Source organism: Sarcophilus harrisii, chromosome 3, assembly GCF_902635505.1.
Source record: "Sarcophilus harrisii chromosome 3, mSarHar1.11, whole genome shotgun sequence".
NCBI classification, from domain to species: Eukaryota; Metazoa; Chordata; class Mammalia; order Dasyuromorphia; family Dasyuridae; genus Sarcophilus; species Sarcophilus harrisii.
Window position 1 is genome coordinate 242,646,243 of NC_045428.1, and position 14,207 is coordinate 242,660,449.

At 33.8% G+C, this 14,207-nt stretch overlaps 1 protein-coding gene across 3 annotated transcripts in view; it reads right to left on the reverse strand.

Moving 5' to 3' along the window:
* Positions 1–14,207, reverse strand: part of CLIC6 (chloride intracellular channel 6) — a 71,410-nt gene that overhangs the window by 29,805 nt on the left and 27,398 nt on the right. The window contains exon 1 of one of the 3 annotated variants that reach the window (XM_031959309.1): positions 11,753–11,771. The exons of the other annotated variants lie outside the window; for them this stretch is intronic. The gene's annotated coding sequence lies outside the window, so the exon portion shown is untranslated. Of the gene's footprint in view, positions 1–11,752; positions 11,772–14,207 lie in introns of those variants that run through there. 3 annotated transcript variants of the gene reach the window in all.

Below are 14,207 nucleotides of genomic sequence, written 5' to 3' on the forward strand. Positions count from 1 at the left end.
TTTCTCATTGTGCTCTTTCCCTCTGGTCTCTCCTACTCCAATTCATATTGCACATGCTTCTGGATGACTCTTACTTAAAGACTTCACTTTGATCATGTCACCTCTGCTCAAAAAGTAGGAAGAGACCCTAGAGGTCATCCAGTCCAACTTCCTCATTTTAAACTGAAGGGAACTGAGACCCAGAAAGCTTAAGCGATTTTCCCAGTATTATACAGGTAAAATACTTTACTAATTAGTTAAGTAAATTCTTAGATTACAAGAATTCTATAATCTAGTACAAACCTTATCCTTATTTCCCATTACTTACCTGCAAATTTTATTATTTGGTTATTCTTCAATCGTTTCTGACTCTTCTTAACCTCACTTGGGATTTTCTTGGCAAAGATACTGAAGTGGTTTGCTATTTCCTTCTCCAGATAATTTTAAAATTGATGCACATTTGGTTTAAGTGACTTGCCCAGGATCATACAGCTAGTAACTGCCTTACCTGAAGCTGAATCTAAACCCAAGTATTTAAATGGAAGAGGGGATAGAGTGCCAGAACTAAGTTAGGAAAACTGATCTTCCTGAGTTCAAATCTGGCCATAGCTACCTAGCAGCTGTGTGATGCTGGGCAAGTCACTTAACCTTATGTGTCTCAGTTTATTCACATTCAAAATAAGCTGGAGAAGGAAATGGAAAACCACTCCAGAACCTTTGCCAAGAAAACTCCAAATGGTGTCAAAAAGAGTCATTTGTGATCAAAAGCAATTGAACAACAAAAAGATGAGTCTTCCAGACTCCCATGCCCAGTACTCTATGCATTGCACCATCTAGCTGCATATGCTCTTCCTTAAATTAATTTGAACTCCTCATTCTCCTTTCTTCTTTTCCATGGATGAACACAGTGACCATTCTCACTGTAACCTCCATGCCTTTTCCCATGATTCTCCTCCTTACTGCAAATGCTTCCCCTCTTATTTCTATCCATATCATATGAATCCTTAAGACTGAACTAAGTCCTAATTCTTCCATTAAAGTAATCTTGTCTACTTCAGGTCTTTGCTTTCTCAGTGTACTCAGAACTAACACTGCATTGTTTTCATTTTAATATCTCTAAATGTCTGTATCTCTCAGTTTCTGGCTCTCTCTAGTTCTCAGTCTTTCTCTGGCTCTGTGTGTTTCTGTGTATCTGCTTCTGTCTCTCTCTGTGTCCATGTGTCTTCTCTGTCTCTGTTTCTCTGTCTCTTTTTCTGTTATTGTCTGTCTCAGTCTCTGTTTCTGTCTGTCTGTCTCTATATGTGTGTGTGTCTGTCTATCTCTGTCTCTCTCTGTGTGTGTATCTCTCTCTTTCTCTCTCTCACCAGCTTTTTAAGAGACAAAGTAGCACAAGAAAATTATAGCGGGCTTTCAAGAGGTCTAGGTTTCAAGTCTCCTTTAAAGATTTATTTCTATTGCTATGGTCAAAGCCACTTATTCCCTTAGAGCCTATTTCCTCATTTATACAAAGGGCATATTAATACTTGAGCATTTTATCTGATAGTTTTGAGATGAGGAAAATCCTTTGTAAACTATAAAGTACAAATGGTATCTCATTGAGGTCAGAGATTTGATTTCTATATTTCTCCTCCATTGTGCTTAGCATATGGAGATCTTAAGTGATCTGTTGGATCAATGAAATCAAATGGTTATTGTCCTTAGCAGCACTATTTCTCTTTCCATGGAGTTATATGAAAACTACTAATTGTGAAGGGAACCAGGAAATTTGTTTTGATCTTTGTTTTCCAATATAATAAGGTCTGACACACAATATCTTAGATAGCACCTCCACGTAGAAGATTCCATGGAAAAGATGGTATCTTTCTACATTGAGTAGGGAGTCATTTCTAGAATTGTGATGATATATAAAGGAAATACCTTTTAAAAACATACTAAAGAACATGTGTACATATTCTGATTGGCAAATATATAAATAAATAGAGATTAAAGGAAAGGCTTCTTGATTTAGCTATATTCAAAAAAGGCCTATAAGTTTCAGCTATTCTCAGTTTGCCTTATTCATTTTGGGGAGATCTTGGTGATTCTTTGTTCATGACATCTGCTGGAGGGAGCTGAGTCTCCAACTTTAGAAGTTTCAAAAGGCTAAGAGATCAAGGAAAGAAAACTGAGAATCAGAGCCTGGTGTTGCTGTATCAATATGGATATCCCAAAGCAATATGCAGTAACATCTTCAAGTTTTCTGTTCAGCATAAGTTGAGATGAAGTCTCATATATTAGAGAGGATGCCTTTGGAAATTAACTTAGTAGGATCAATACTAGATAGATAGATAGATAGACAGACAGACAGATAGATAGATGATAGAGGAAAACTGATTCCTCTCTCTTTCTTTCTCCTAGAGACGAAGTAGTACAAGGGAAAATATGCCCTGGATATAGATACTGAAGAATGTTTGTTTTGGTTCTTCCTTCAAAGTAAATATATTTTTGTAAAAGTAAATCAATGATAAGTTGTTAAATTATTCCTTTTAACTAGGGTGCTAGTAATGGAGTACTTAGACTGATTGAAGCAAAGGAAAAATTATCCCCATTCCCTTGAAGCTCCCTGGAACTTCAAGGGGTTGTTATAGCCTTTATGGTCTTGAAAGAGTGAATCAGAGCATATTCATTACATTGGAAAGAAATTATTTTACTATTAAAATGAGCTCTGTCCCAGAGTTAGACTAGTTACATCCCACCCCACTCCCTCACAATTGAGAAATAATGTATCCAGAGTTCTTGCTATAATATTTTTATGCTTCAAACACTAGTACTAATACTGGCAGCCTACCGGTAAGATTTTAGAGACAATAAAAGGACTCACTTGCTTCAATGTATTTCTTCCCCCACACCAAAGATATTTTTCACTGTCAGCCAATGAAACTACTTTTCATTCATACTTGACTTAAAAATCCCCCTTTTAGAATTACTAATAGGTTTTTCCAGAGAAGTAGAAGCACTATCTTCAGAAGAATTAGATTTTAAAATATTATATATTCATTGGAAGCAAGGATTTAATTCTTATTCTCTATATATCCTAAAAGCTCTACCATTTCCTTTGTCTAGAAGAATTCTCCTTGCCAACAGATCTCTTAGTTGATAAGTCCTAGGATATATGCAAGTTAAAGGACCTGCCCAGGATCACATAGCTAACAAATAAACACCAGAAGAGAATTTCAATACATCTCTTTCTGATTACAAGCCTAATAATATATTTACTAATCTAGATTATCTATGCATATCAATAGATTAACCCAGTAAATTATTTTATAGAATGGTACATAAATTGCTTGGGATAAGTAATAATTTGTATATGGTTTCATTTTCTCATAGCACTTTGAAACATATGTGCTTCTACTGATATGAGGCAGAGGGCATTTCACTTTGACAAATGAAACCAAACTAGTTTTCCTTTATTTGGTTATTTCTCTCTCAGTTAAGGATTGCACATTCAGGCACTATTCTAGGCACATTACTGGACACATATCTATCAAAAGTAGATTCTCATTGATTCCAGATCATGCAAACTGGGCTCTGTTTTTTACAAATATCATAATTCCTATAATGACTCTGATGAGTAAAATCCTTACAGTGTTTCTACAAAAACAGAGAAAACAAAGAGTTATGCATTATTTTGGTTCTACAATCTGCTCTGGAAGGATCATTCTAGAGAAATAGCAGTATTTCTTGGTAATTTTTCATTCCAACCTCTGTTACCATTGGAAATCCCAGAAAAAGCTGTAACAAAGATAATTTAGTTGCATTTCAAATGGATTTAGAATAAAACAACTTATCTTCCAACTTGGCTTTGCCTAAATCTATGTGCTCTTGCTAAAGTCATTTGACAAATTCTATATCTATAAAATGTTTATGGAAAAGACAGGCCAAAATACCTTCAACATGTGAAAAGTAACATTCATTTCCTCCAATTTACTACAAAAATTAACCTCATGTTTATATTGTCATTTTTCTTTCTTTAAATCAGTGAAACTACTTTCTTTTCATGCTATTGATGCCATCTAGTGGCATTATTGTAAATGTCAAAATATTTTTAAGGTGATAAATTGTCTCTAGTTTTGAGTTTGAAAAGAAAGGGCATAATATATTTAAAATGTGGCCAAAGGGACTCTTAAAATAAACTACAATATCTCCAAGGAGGAGAGGACAGCATGCTTTTGTTCCTTAAAGCCAAGATAATCCTATTTTAAAACATAATTTTTGAAGCATTGTGTCCTCAATAGAAATAAGGAAATTACAATAAAGGGAAGTTTTGAGAGATAATGGATTCTGTTTTAGACATATTGAATTTGAGATAATTATAGGACTGATGGAAGTAACCACCAAGAATTTGGCAATGTGGAATTGGAGTTCAGGAAAGAGACTTACTATAGAAGCATACAGTAGCTTGGAAGTAAACACAGACACTAAAGGATAGAGGTGAGCCAGAGTTGAATATTGTCAGGACTTCATATACCTAAGGCAAGGCTTTGTCTTGGTGCCTTTTTCTCACTTGTCTGCATGAGAGAGTGAAAGCAGTTTAGAACTGGAGAAATGGAAAAAACAGACTTTCAAAGCATTTGGTACTTTAGAACTACTACACTTTACATAGCTTGTAATGTCAATCCTTCAGAAATGAAAATCAGAAAGTTATAAAAAATTAGTCACCATGAGCTAGAATCAAGTCACCCAGGAAAACCCTAAGTCCAGAGACCAGAAAATTTAATGAAAAATTAATCCTAAGAATATTAGCTAGCTTGGAAGACTTTGGGGTTTGAAAAAATCTCCTGTTATTGAAGAGACACCTAGCCAAAATCCTGAAGGAAGCAAGATAAGAAAGGATTTCTAAAGTTTCAAAACAAAGATGGCCATCTTCCTGAAAAAAACTCTTTAAAAATCCTCTGAGTTTTAACTAAGTAGCCATAGTAGTACTCTTAACTCTTCTCGTGAGAAAGAAATAGCCAAGTATTTTAGCTGAGCCAGAAATGGCTTTCCAGATGGCCTTTGTCCAGAGTTAGAATGTATCTAAAAATATATTTTGGAGGTAATACATAAGAAATCATATAAACCACATGACCAGAAGACCAATATCCAGAAGAATTACCCTGTACATTATGGTACATTCCTAAGGGATAGAGAGTGAACTTCAAAGGTCGGAAGACTGTTGAGGTGATAAACCCCTACGCTAGTGTGGTGGTGGTAACAGGACAGAAGATGGTTTATATAAAAGATGTTGCAATGCAAGCTTAAAGGATGGGGAGAATTGTGATATACTGTTCTCTAGGGTTGGCGGAGCAGTTAGAGGAAAAGATAATTTTGCAAGCATTAAGTTTAAGATGCCAACTGACTATCCAATTCTAGATGTCTGGAAAGCAGTTAAAGATACAAGACTAGGGCTTAGCGGAGAAGTTGGGGCAGGATAGGCAAATTTGAGAATCATCCATATAAAGATGGTAATTAGGTCAAGCTGATGATTAGAAGCTGATGAGATCATCAATTGAAGTAGGATAAAAGGAGAAAAGGATCCAAGACAGAATGAGGGACACTTATAGTTAAAAGATATGACTTGGAAGAAGATTTAGCAAAAACAGAAAAGGAACAGTTAGATATGGAGGACAAGAAAGAGGACAGTGGTGTTCAAAAAATGTAGAAAGAAGAGTATCAAGGAGAGAGTGATCACCAATGTTATAGGCTGCAGGGAAGTCAAAAAGAATGAGAATTAAGAAAAGATCTACTGACTTTATTGTGATGATACATTTTATTTATATGATGTAACATTTATTATTACAAAAACTGTATATTAATTCTAATCTAAAATGTGTTAATTTTTAAATCATACTTATCTGGAGTTATTTGATTGATTTATTATTTTATTTTACCTCTAGTACATATAAAAACAATTCTTTTTCTTTCATATTTTGAGAATTTGCAACTCTTCCTGAGAATTTGCAAGCTTTTTCCTTCCTTCCTTCTCCTCTCCTCTCCCTTATTGAGAAGGCAAGCAATTTGATATAGGCTATATGTGTGCAGTCATGAAAAATATATTTCCCTGTAAGTCATGTTGTGAAAGAAAATACAAAAAAATAAAAATAAAATAAAGGAAAAATATGCTTCAAGCTGAACTCAAATTTCATCAATTTTTCATCATATGTCATTCAGAATTGTTTTAAGTCATTGCATTTCTGAGAATAGCTATGCTGTTCATACTTGATCATCAAACAATGTTGCTATTATTATATACAACGTTCTCCTAGTTCTGCTTATTCACTTTGCATCCATTTATATATGTCATCCCAGGCTTTTCTGAGAGCATCCTGATTATCACTCCTTATAGCACAATAGTATTCCACCATAATCATAGACAACAACTTGTTCAGCCATTCCACAATTGATGGACATTCCCACAATTTCCAATTTTTTGCCAAGCTATCTACTACAACAGTTGCTATAAATATTTTGTACATGTAGGGCCTTTTTCTTTTTGTTTTATATTTCTTTGGGATACAGACCTAAAAGTAGTATTACTTGGTCAAAGAGTAGACCTGGTTTTATAGCTCTGGCACTATTTAGTACAAAACATATTTTAAATCTAAAATAAATAATCAAAATTAACTTTAACTCAAATTTAAATAAAAATTAACTCCTTGAGGACACTGTTTTGGAAATTGTGGCAAGTATCGGATGAGGAAATTTTTACTACCAATTAAATTTGGTCATTTATAGTTTTGTTACATGTACATAATTTTGTGATTTATAATCTTAGGGAGTTACCTCCACCTCTAGGAAGTTAAATGTCACAGATGAGACTTGAACCAGGATCTTGCTGGCTTCAAGTACTACACTATATTACCTCTCATGGCCAAAACATATCAAGTGATTAATAAATATATGTTAGTCTACTGATGGAGATACTGATGGATTATTTTTCCATTCTGAGATTCTTAAGCTTTATCATTAATTATAACCCCAATAAGATAAAATTTTTAATTTCATTTTGAAAACAAAGTCATAGAGGGGCAGCTGGGTGGCGTAGTAGATAAGAGTACCAGCCCTGAAGTCAGGAGAACCTGAGTTCTAATCTGATCTCAAACACAACACTTCCTAGCTATGTGACTCTGGGCAAGTCACTTAACCCCAATTGCAGAAGGAAAAAAAAAAGTCATAGGAAAAGATAATGATAAATGTTGCAGAGGATGGGGAAAAATTGGGATACTAATGCACTGTTAGTGGAGTTGTGAACTGATCTAATAATTCTGGAGAACAGTTTGGAACTACTCCCAAAAGGCTATCAAACTGTGTATACTCTTTGATCCAGCAGTGTCTTTACTGGATCTGTATCACAAAGAAATCATAAACAGAAAAGGACCCACATGTGCAAAACTGTTTGTAGCAGCCCTTTTCGTAGTGAACTAGAAATTGAGTGGATGCCCATCAGTTAGGGAATGGTTGAATAAGTTGTGGTATATGAATGTAATGGAATGTTATTGCTCTATAAGAAACAATCAGCAGGATGATTTCAGAGAGGCCTGGAGAGACTTACATGAACTGATGCTGAGTGAAGTGAACAGAACCAAAAGAACATTGTACACAGCAACAAGATTATGTGATAATCAACTCTGATGAATGTGGCTTTTTTCAACAATGAGGTGATTCAGGCTAATTCCAATAGACTTGTGATGGAGAGTCACCTGCATCCACAAAGAGGACTATCAGAACTGAATGTGGATCACAACAGAGTATTTACACCTTTTCATTGTTGTTTGCTTGCTTTGTGCTTGTTTCCTTCTCATTTTTTTTTCCTTTTTGATAGAATTTTTTTATGCAGCATGATAAATGTAGAAATATGTATAGAAGAATTGCACATATTTAACATATGTTGAATTAGTTGCTATCTAAGGGAGGGAGAGGAGGAAAGGAGGAGGAAAATTTGGAACAAGGTTTTGCAAGGGTGAATGTTGAAAACTATATTGCATGTATTTTGAAAATCAAAAGCTATTATTATACTTTAAAAACAATCATTTATAATTAAATTTTAAAATATATCTATCTTCAGTATAATAATTAAATTCCATAAGATATTTTTGACATCAAAAATAAGAACTTTAACATTTCACAACAACAAAAATCTTCCTTGAATTTCAAAGAAACAATTATACATTTTCCTTTAGTGCAAATGCACTAAACTTTATATTTTTTTTCCTTAGATTTAAAGATACTAATGTGGGTTATACTAGCTAGAATGTGATAAAGAAAGATCAACACTTTTGTTTCTGATTACAAAGTCAGGAATGTGAACTGAGTCGACTTCTCTACTTCAACTCTCTTATTCTTTCTTAAATTCATTTTAACATCTCACTCTTTACGTTGCTTCTGTGGTTTTGTTTACTTGATGGAAGAGAGAAAGAGAGAATAGATTCAGAAAGGGGGGATTAAGAAGATACAGTCTCTGATATTCAAGGATTAAACAAAAGTTCAAGAGAATTTTTTAATTCCAAATATGGTAGTTGTAAAAAGTTGTAAAAAGAGCCTTGATCAAAAAGAAGGGACAATCTTATCCTGGGGCAATCTAATGGCTTTTCTTTACTCCTTTAGTTCAATTCAACAAATATTTATTCAGTGCCTACTTCATGCCAGGAACAGTGATTGGAGGTACAAATAATTTTTTTAAAGAAAGATTGTCCTTGTCCTCGAGGAGCTTACAATCTAAAGGGGAAAGACCACATGTAATGGGAAGTTGGAAAGAAGGGAGGTAGAAATGGGACCTGGAGATGGGGAGACAGGACACCAGTATATATCTAGTTTAAGGGAATTTTATTCCTTGGAGTTGGAATCAAGCAGAGCTGCAGAGGGAAAGGAGTGAGGTTTAATGGTTCATAACATCAATAATAAATATGCATAAAAACTTCAGCCTTCTCTTGTCAGGGAAAAGTTTCCTAGCCATATAACCCAATAGATGGGAGCAGAGAGTCCAAAATGTCCTAAATACCTAGAGTCTAGCAGCACATGATAGCAGAAGATACTCAGAAAAAGCTATATGAGAGGAAGCAGAGAACAATGATATAATATTAAATGACAATTTCAGTTCTTCAGTGTATGCCTCCCTATTTGTGATGCCTATATTCTGTTAATTTATTCAATGTGTTTTTTGATGAAGTTTCATTTTAATTAATGGGTATTCTAGTCAGAGCATATGTTAATTTTGTGTGAATGAGGATTGACAAAGTACCTCAAGCCTTGCTTAGTTTTTCCCGGGGAGGGAGGAGAGAAGAAAGGGAGAAGAGAAAGCACAAATGATATATAGATTTAACCAAATTCATCATCAATTTTAGAATTCTCCATGATTTTACTTCAGATGAGGTCCTAGGTAACTAGACAGGGTTGGCAGAGAAAATGTGAAGTACTGATAAAATTATAATACTCCCTGAATCAACAATCTCATCCCTTCTTATTTTAGTATCCAATAGTTAAATTGAAAATCAGTGTTTATAAACTGGAGCCTCAGTTTTTATAGGGCTTAGGTAAAAATAGACTTCTTATTTTTCATTAATTAAAGGGAACAAAAGATTTAATTAAGGAAATATAAAAGTTTATTATCTGTAGAATACAAAAATTAGATTTCAAATAATAGGATTTTGAGAGAGAAAAGAACCAAGATGGCAAATGAAGTGAGCATTCTTGCCAAGCTTTCCTAACACACTTTTTTACAATAATTTTTAAAAACAGATCAAACCGAAATCTGAATAGAAAAACCAATAAAAATTCTCAGTCATTTATTCTAACCCAGGGCAGCTTAGAAAAGAAGTCTGAAAACATTGCAATGAAGGCTGGCCAAAAGCACAGTGAGGCAGAGTAGAAGTAGCCCTGGATATGGATTGTGGAGCAGCAATGAAAGCAACCAAGTTCCCCGGGATGGTAAAGGAATGAAATATCTGCTCGGAATAAAATAAAAGAGAACATTTATACTAGTACAGGGATCAGGTGGAAGAGGGGAACAGGATCAAGTAGTATTTGGCAGCACTGTCATTCATTATCTAATTCCCAGGTCACAGTTTAAAAGAAGAAAGGAGTAGTCACACTTATGTGAGGACCACATCACAAACTTTGGAAGCACTGAAAATTACAAGTGCTCATTGAATTGTAAAAGCTGAATGAACTTATAAAATACAGAAACTCAGTCCAGACATCTTGCTGCCCCCAGAAATGAACAGAACTTAACTCTAATATAAAAAAGTTCAGAGTCAAGAAATACTGGGAAAAATTAAAAACTAAAAAAACAAAATGAAACAAAACCACAACAAAAAATTCGTCCATAAAAATCTATTATAGTGAAGGGAGCTCAAGACATAAACCTAGAAAACAATAACTTGAAAATATTTATAAGCAAAACCTCAAAGAAAAATGCAGATTTTATACAACTCCAACAAGAATTCTTGGAAGAACTAAAGTAAGATTTTTTAAAAAATTAAAATCAAATAAAAGCAGAAGATGAAATATTGGAAAAGAAATTAGAGCAATGCAAAAAAATTATGAAAAGAATTTTGCAAAAGAGGTACAGAAATACTGAAGATTACTTCTTCAAAATCATAACTGACCAAATAGTTTAAAAGGGGCTTGGGGTAGGAACATAAATATGAAAGAAAATTACTCCTTAAAATTAGAATTGGAACAAGAAAAACTAAAGACTTCAATAAGATGCCAAGAAATAATAAAATAAAATCAAAAATAATTAGATTTATTGCTAGAAGTTGCTTATGGATTATCTGGTAAATTTTGTCCAATGCTGTTCAATATAAGTGTTTATTACTATACTAGCACAAGACACTGTGCTAGGTCCAATCTGGAATTCCAAGAAAAAAAATTACTGTAAATCATTTATCTAGCCCAAGTTGGAATGAGAACAGAGAGATCTTTAGGAACCTGGGGATAGGTTGGTTCTAAGAGTGCACAGGAGCACACAGTACAGAACATTTCAGCTCATGACCTGAAAGAGGAGGCTACAGCAAAAGAACTCTGGGAGATGACTAAGAACCATTACATTGAATTCCCAATCCCTATATTTTTGCCCACCTGCATTTTGGATTTCCTTCACAGGTTAATTGTACAATATTTCAGAGTCCAACTCTTTTTGTACAGCAAAATAACAGTTTGGTCATGTATACTTATTGTGTATCTAATTTATACTCTAATATATTTAACATCTACTGGTCATCCTGCCATCTAGGGGAGGGGGTGGGGGGAAGGAGGAGAAAAATTGGAACAAAAGGTTTGGCAATTGTCAATGTTGTAAAATTACCCATACATATAACTTGTAAATAAAAAGCTATGAAAAAGAAAAAGAAAAAAGAAAGAAAGAAAGAGGATGCTATATACCAGAACAAGAAGATTTCCCAGGCCTTGTATGTAAAGGTCTGAAACTCTGAATAGGTGCACTGGAATCAGACAAGCGAGCACTTAAGGCTAATTACTTATTGGACAATATTCTATTAGCATCTGCTTGGAATATGGCCCTTCCCACTATTCTGTGCTGGCTCAATCTTTTGGTATATACAGAGAATTGTAGGAGGAATTAGGGAATGGAGTAAGACAAGCCAGAGTCACTTTGGCGGTGGACAAAGAGAAGGGAGGTTGTGAAGAGCTTGTGTCCATTCCCTTCACTTCTCCCCCTAAAGACCAAGAATAAAGACCAAGGACTTTTGCTTATCCTGACTCCAGCTTATTCTAAGGCATTCAAGGTGCTAACCTGGACTTCACACTTGTGCAGATTTCAGGAACAATTATTAACTGACAGTTGGATCACTCACTATCTTGTTCCAGATGACAGATATTGGGCTGACTGAGGAGGTAACTGTAACTTAGGAGTTGCATTCCAAGGTAGAGATGTGATTGTAAATGACCATGTCTGTCAATGAAATTCTTTCTATGGCAAAAATATGATCTAGTAACCTAAATCAGGGACAAGTAGAAATAAAACTACAGATTAATATTTTTATTAATATCCATATAAAAATGTTAAATAAAATATACGCAAGGAGACCATTGCAACATATAACAAAGATTACATACTATGACTAGATTGAATTTATACCAGTTCAATATTAAGAGAACTATAAATATAATTTTGTTATGTCAACATAACAATAAATAATGTAATTATATCAATAGGTATAGAAAACACTTTAAAAAATATATAATATCCCTTCATGTTTAAAAAAGTCCTAGACACCTGGAGAGACTTACACGAACTGATGCTGAGTGAAATGAGCAGGACCAGGAGATCATTATATACTTCAACAACAATACTATATGATGACCAGTTCTGATGGACCAGGCCATCCTCAGCAACGAGATCAACCAAATCATTTCTAATGGAGCAGTAATGAACTGAACTAGCTATGCCCAGAAAAAGAACTCTGGGAGATGACTAAAAACCATTACATTGAATTCCCAATCCCTATATTTATGCACACCTGCATTTTTTATTTCCCTTCACAAGCTAATTGTACAATATTTCAGAGTCTGATTCTTTTTGTACAGCAAAATAACGTTTTGGTCATGTATACTTATTGTGTATCTAATTTATATTTTAATATATTTAACATCTACTGGTCATCCTGCCATCTAGGGGAGGGGGTGGGAGGGTAAGAGGTGAAAAATTGGAACAAGAGGTTTGGCAATTGTTAATGCTGTAAAGTTACCCATGTATATATCCTGTAAATAAAAGGCTATTAAATATAAAAAAAAAGTCCTAGACAGTATAAGAATAAATGGATTTTTTCTTAATTTGATAAGTATTATCTATATAAAATAAAGAGCTAAGATTACTTGCAATAATAAGTTGGAGGCCTTTCCAATAAGATTAGGGGTAAAATAAGGACATCTATTATCACTGTTACTATTTGATCATAAGAGATAATATGAACAATTTTGATTGTATAAAATTAAAAACTTATTGCACAGATAAGATTGATGTAGATAAAATTAGAAAAGTAGGTAAAGGGGGAAATTGTTACAGAAAATTTCTCTGATAAAGGTCTCATTTCTAAATTTCATAAAGAACTGATTCAAATACATAAGAATAAGAGCCATTGTTTAACTGATAAATGGTCAAAGAATATGAACAGGTTATTTTTAGGGGAAGAAATTTAAAGTATCAATAGTTACATGAAAAAATGTTCCACATCACTAATAATTAGAGAAATGATGGTTAAAACGGTTCTGGCATCTGACTTCACTTTCATCAACCTGGACATGTTATGAAAATTATGAAGATGGCAATTTTAGAGAAACCTGGAAGACTTTTATAAACTGAAGCAAAGTGAAATGAGCAGAACCAGGAGACCAATTTATGCAACGACAACAATATTGTTAGGACAAACTATTTTGATAGATTTAGCAGTTTTGATCAACACAATGATCAATCGTGATTCTGGAGAGCTCATAATGAAACGTGCTATTTATCCTCTGACAGAGCTGACAAAACTCAAAATGCAGACTGAGACAAATTTTTTTTGGATATGCACAATGGGGGAATTTCTTATGCTTGACCACACATTTGTAATAGGATTTTTTTATTTTCCCTCTTTCTCACTTTGAGGGGGAAGGGAGGAAGAGAGAAAGGTAGGAAAGGAGGTGAAATGGTAAAAAGGTGGAGTTTGCTGAAAAAAATTAGAAAGATGTAAATGAAATTTAAAAGCAACAAATGAAATGATATCTACATTTGAGTGTTTTTGAGTGGTCAATACCTTCCAGCTGTGTCATTGTTAGGACTGCTACTTGTGAAGAGTTAATTTCCAGTCTATCGGATATATTTTAACCTGTCTGCAAGGCATAATTAATGCAAATTACCCAGAAAAACAAATAATTCTCTAATAGAGTGTGAATGCACAAGTTTCAGACACTAATACCTGAAACACATGAATATGAACTTCATATCTTTTTCCCTTTCCTTTCCTATCTTCTTTTGCTGCATGAAATGTTGCAAAAATACATGAAGACAAAGCAATAAGAAAAAAAGCATGTGATTATATAACAAATTACCAAGAAAAAAAGAGATGAATAAAGATATTATATCAAAATTCTTATAGAATTTATCCAAAAATGAAAGAAATATTTTGGTACCCCATTTTTAAAAAATGTATTTCAATGACTAACTCCAATTTGTTTAGTTCTTTCCATATTGTGTTTATCTTCCATTT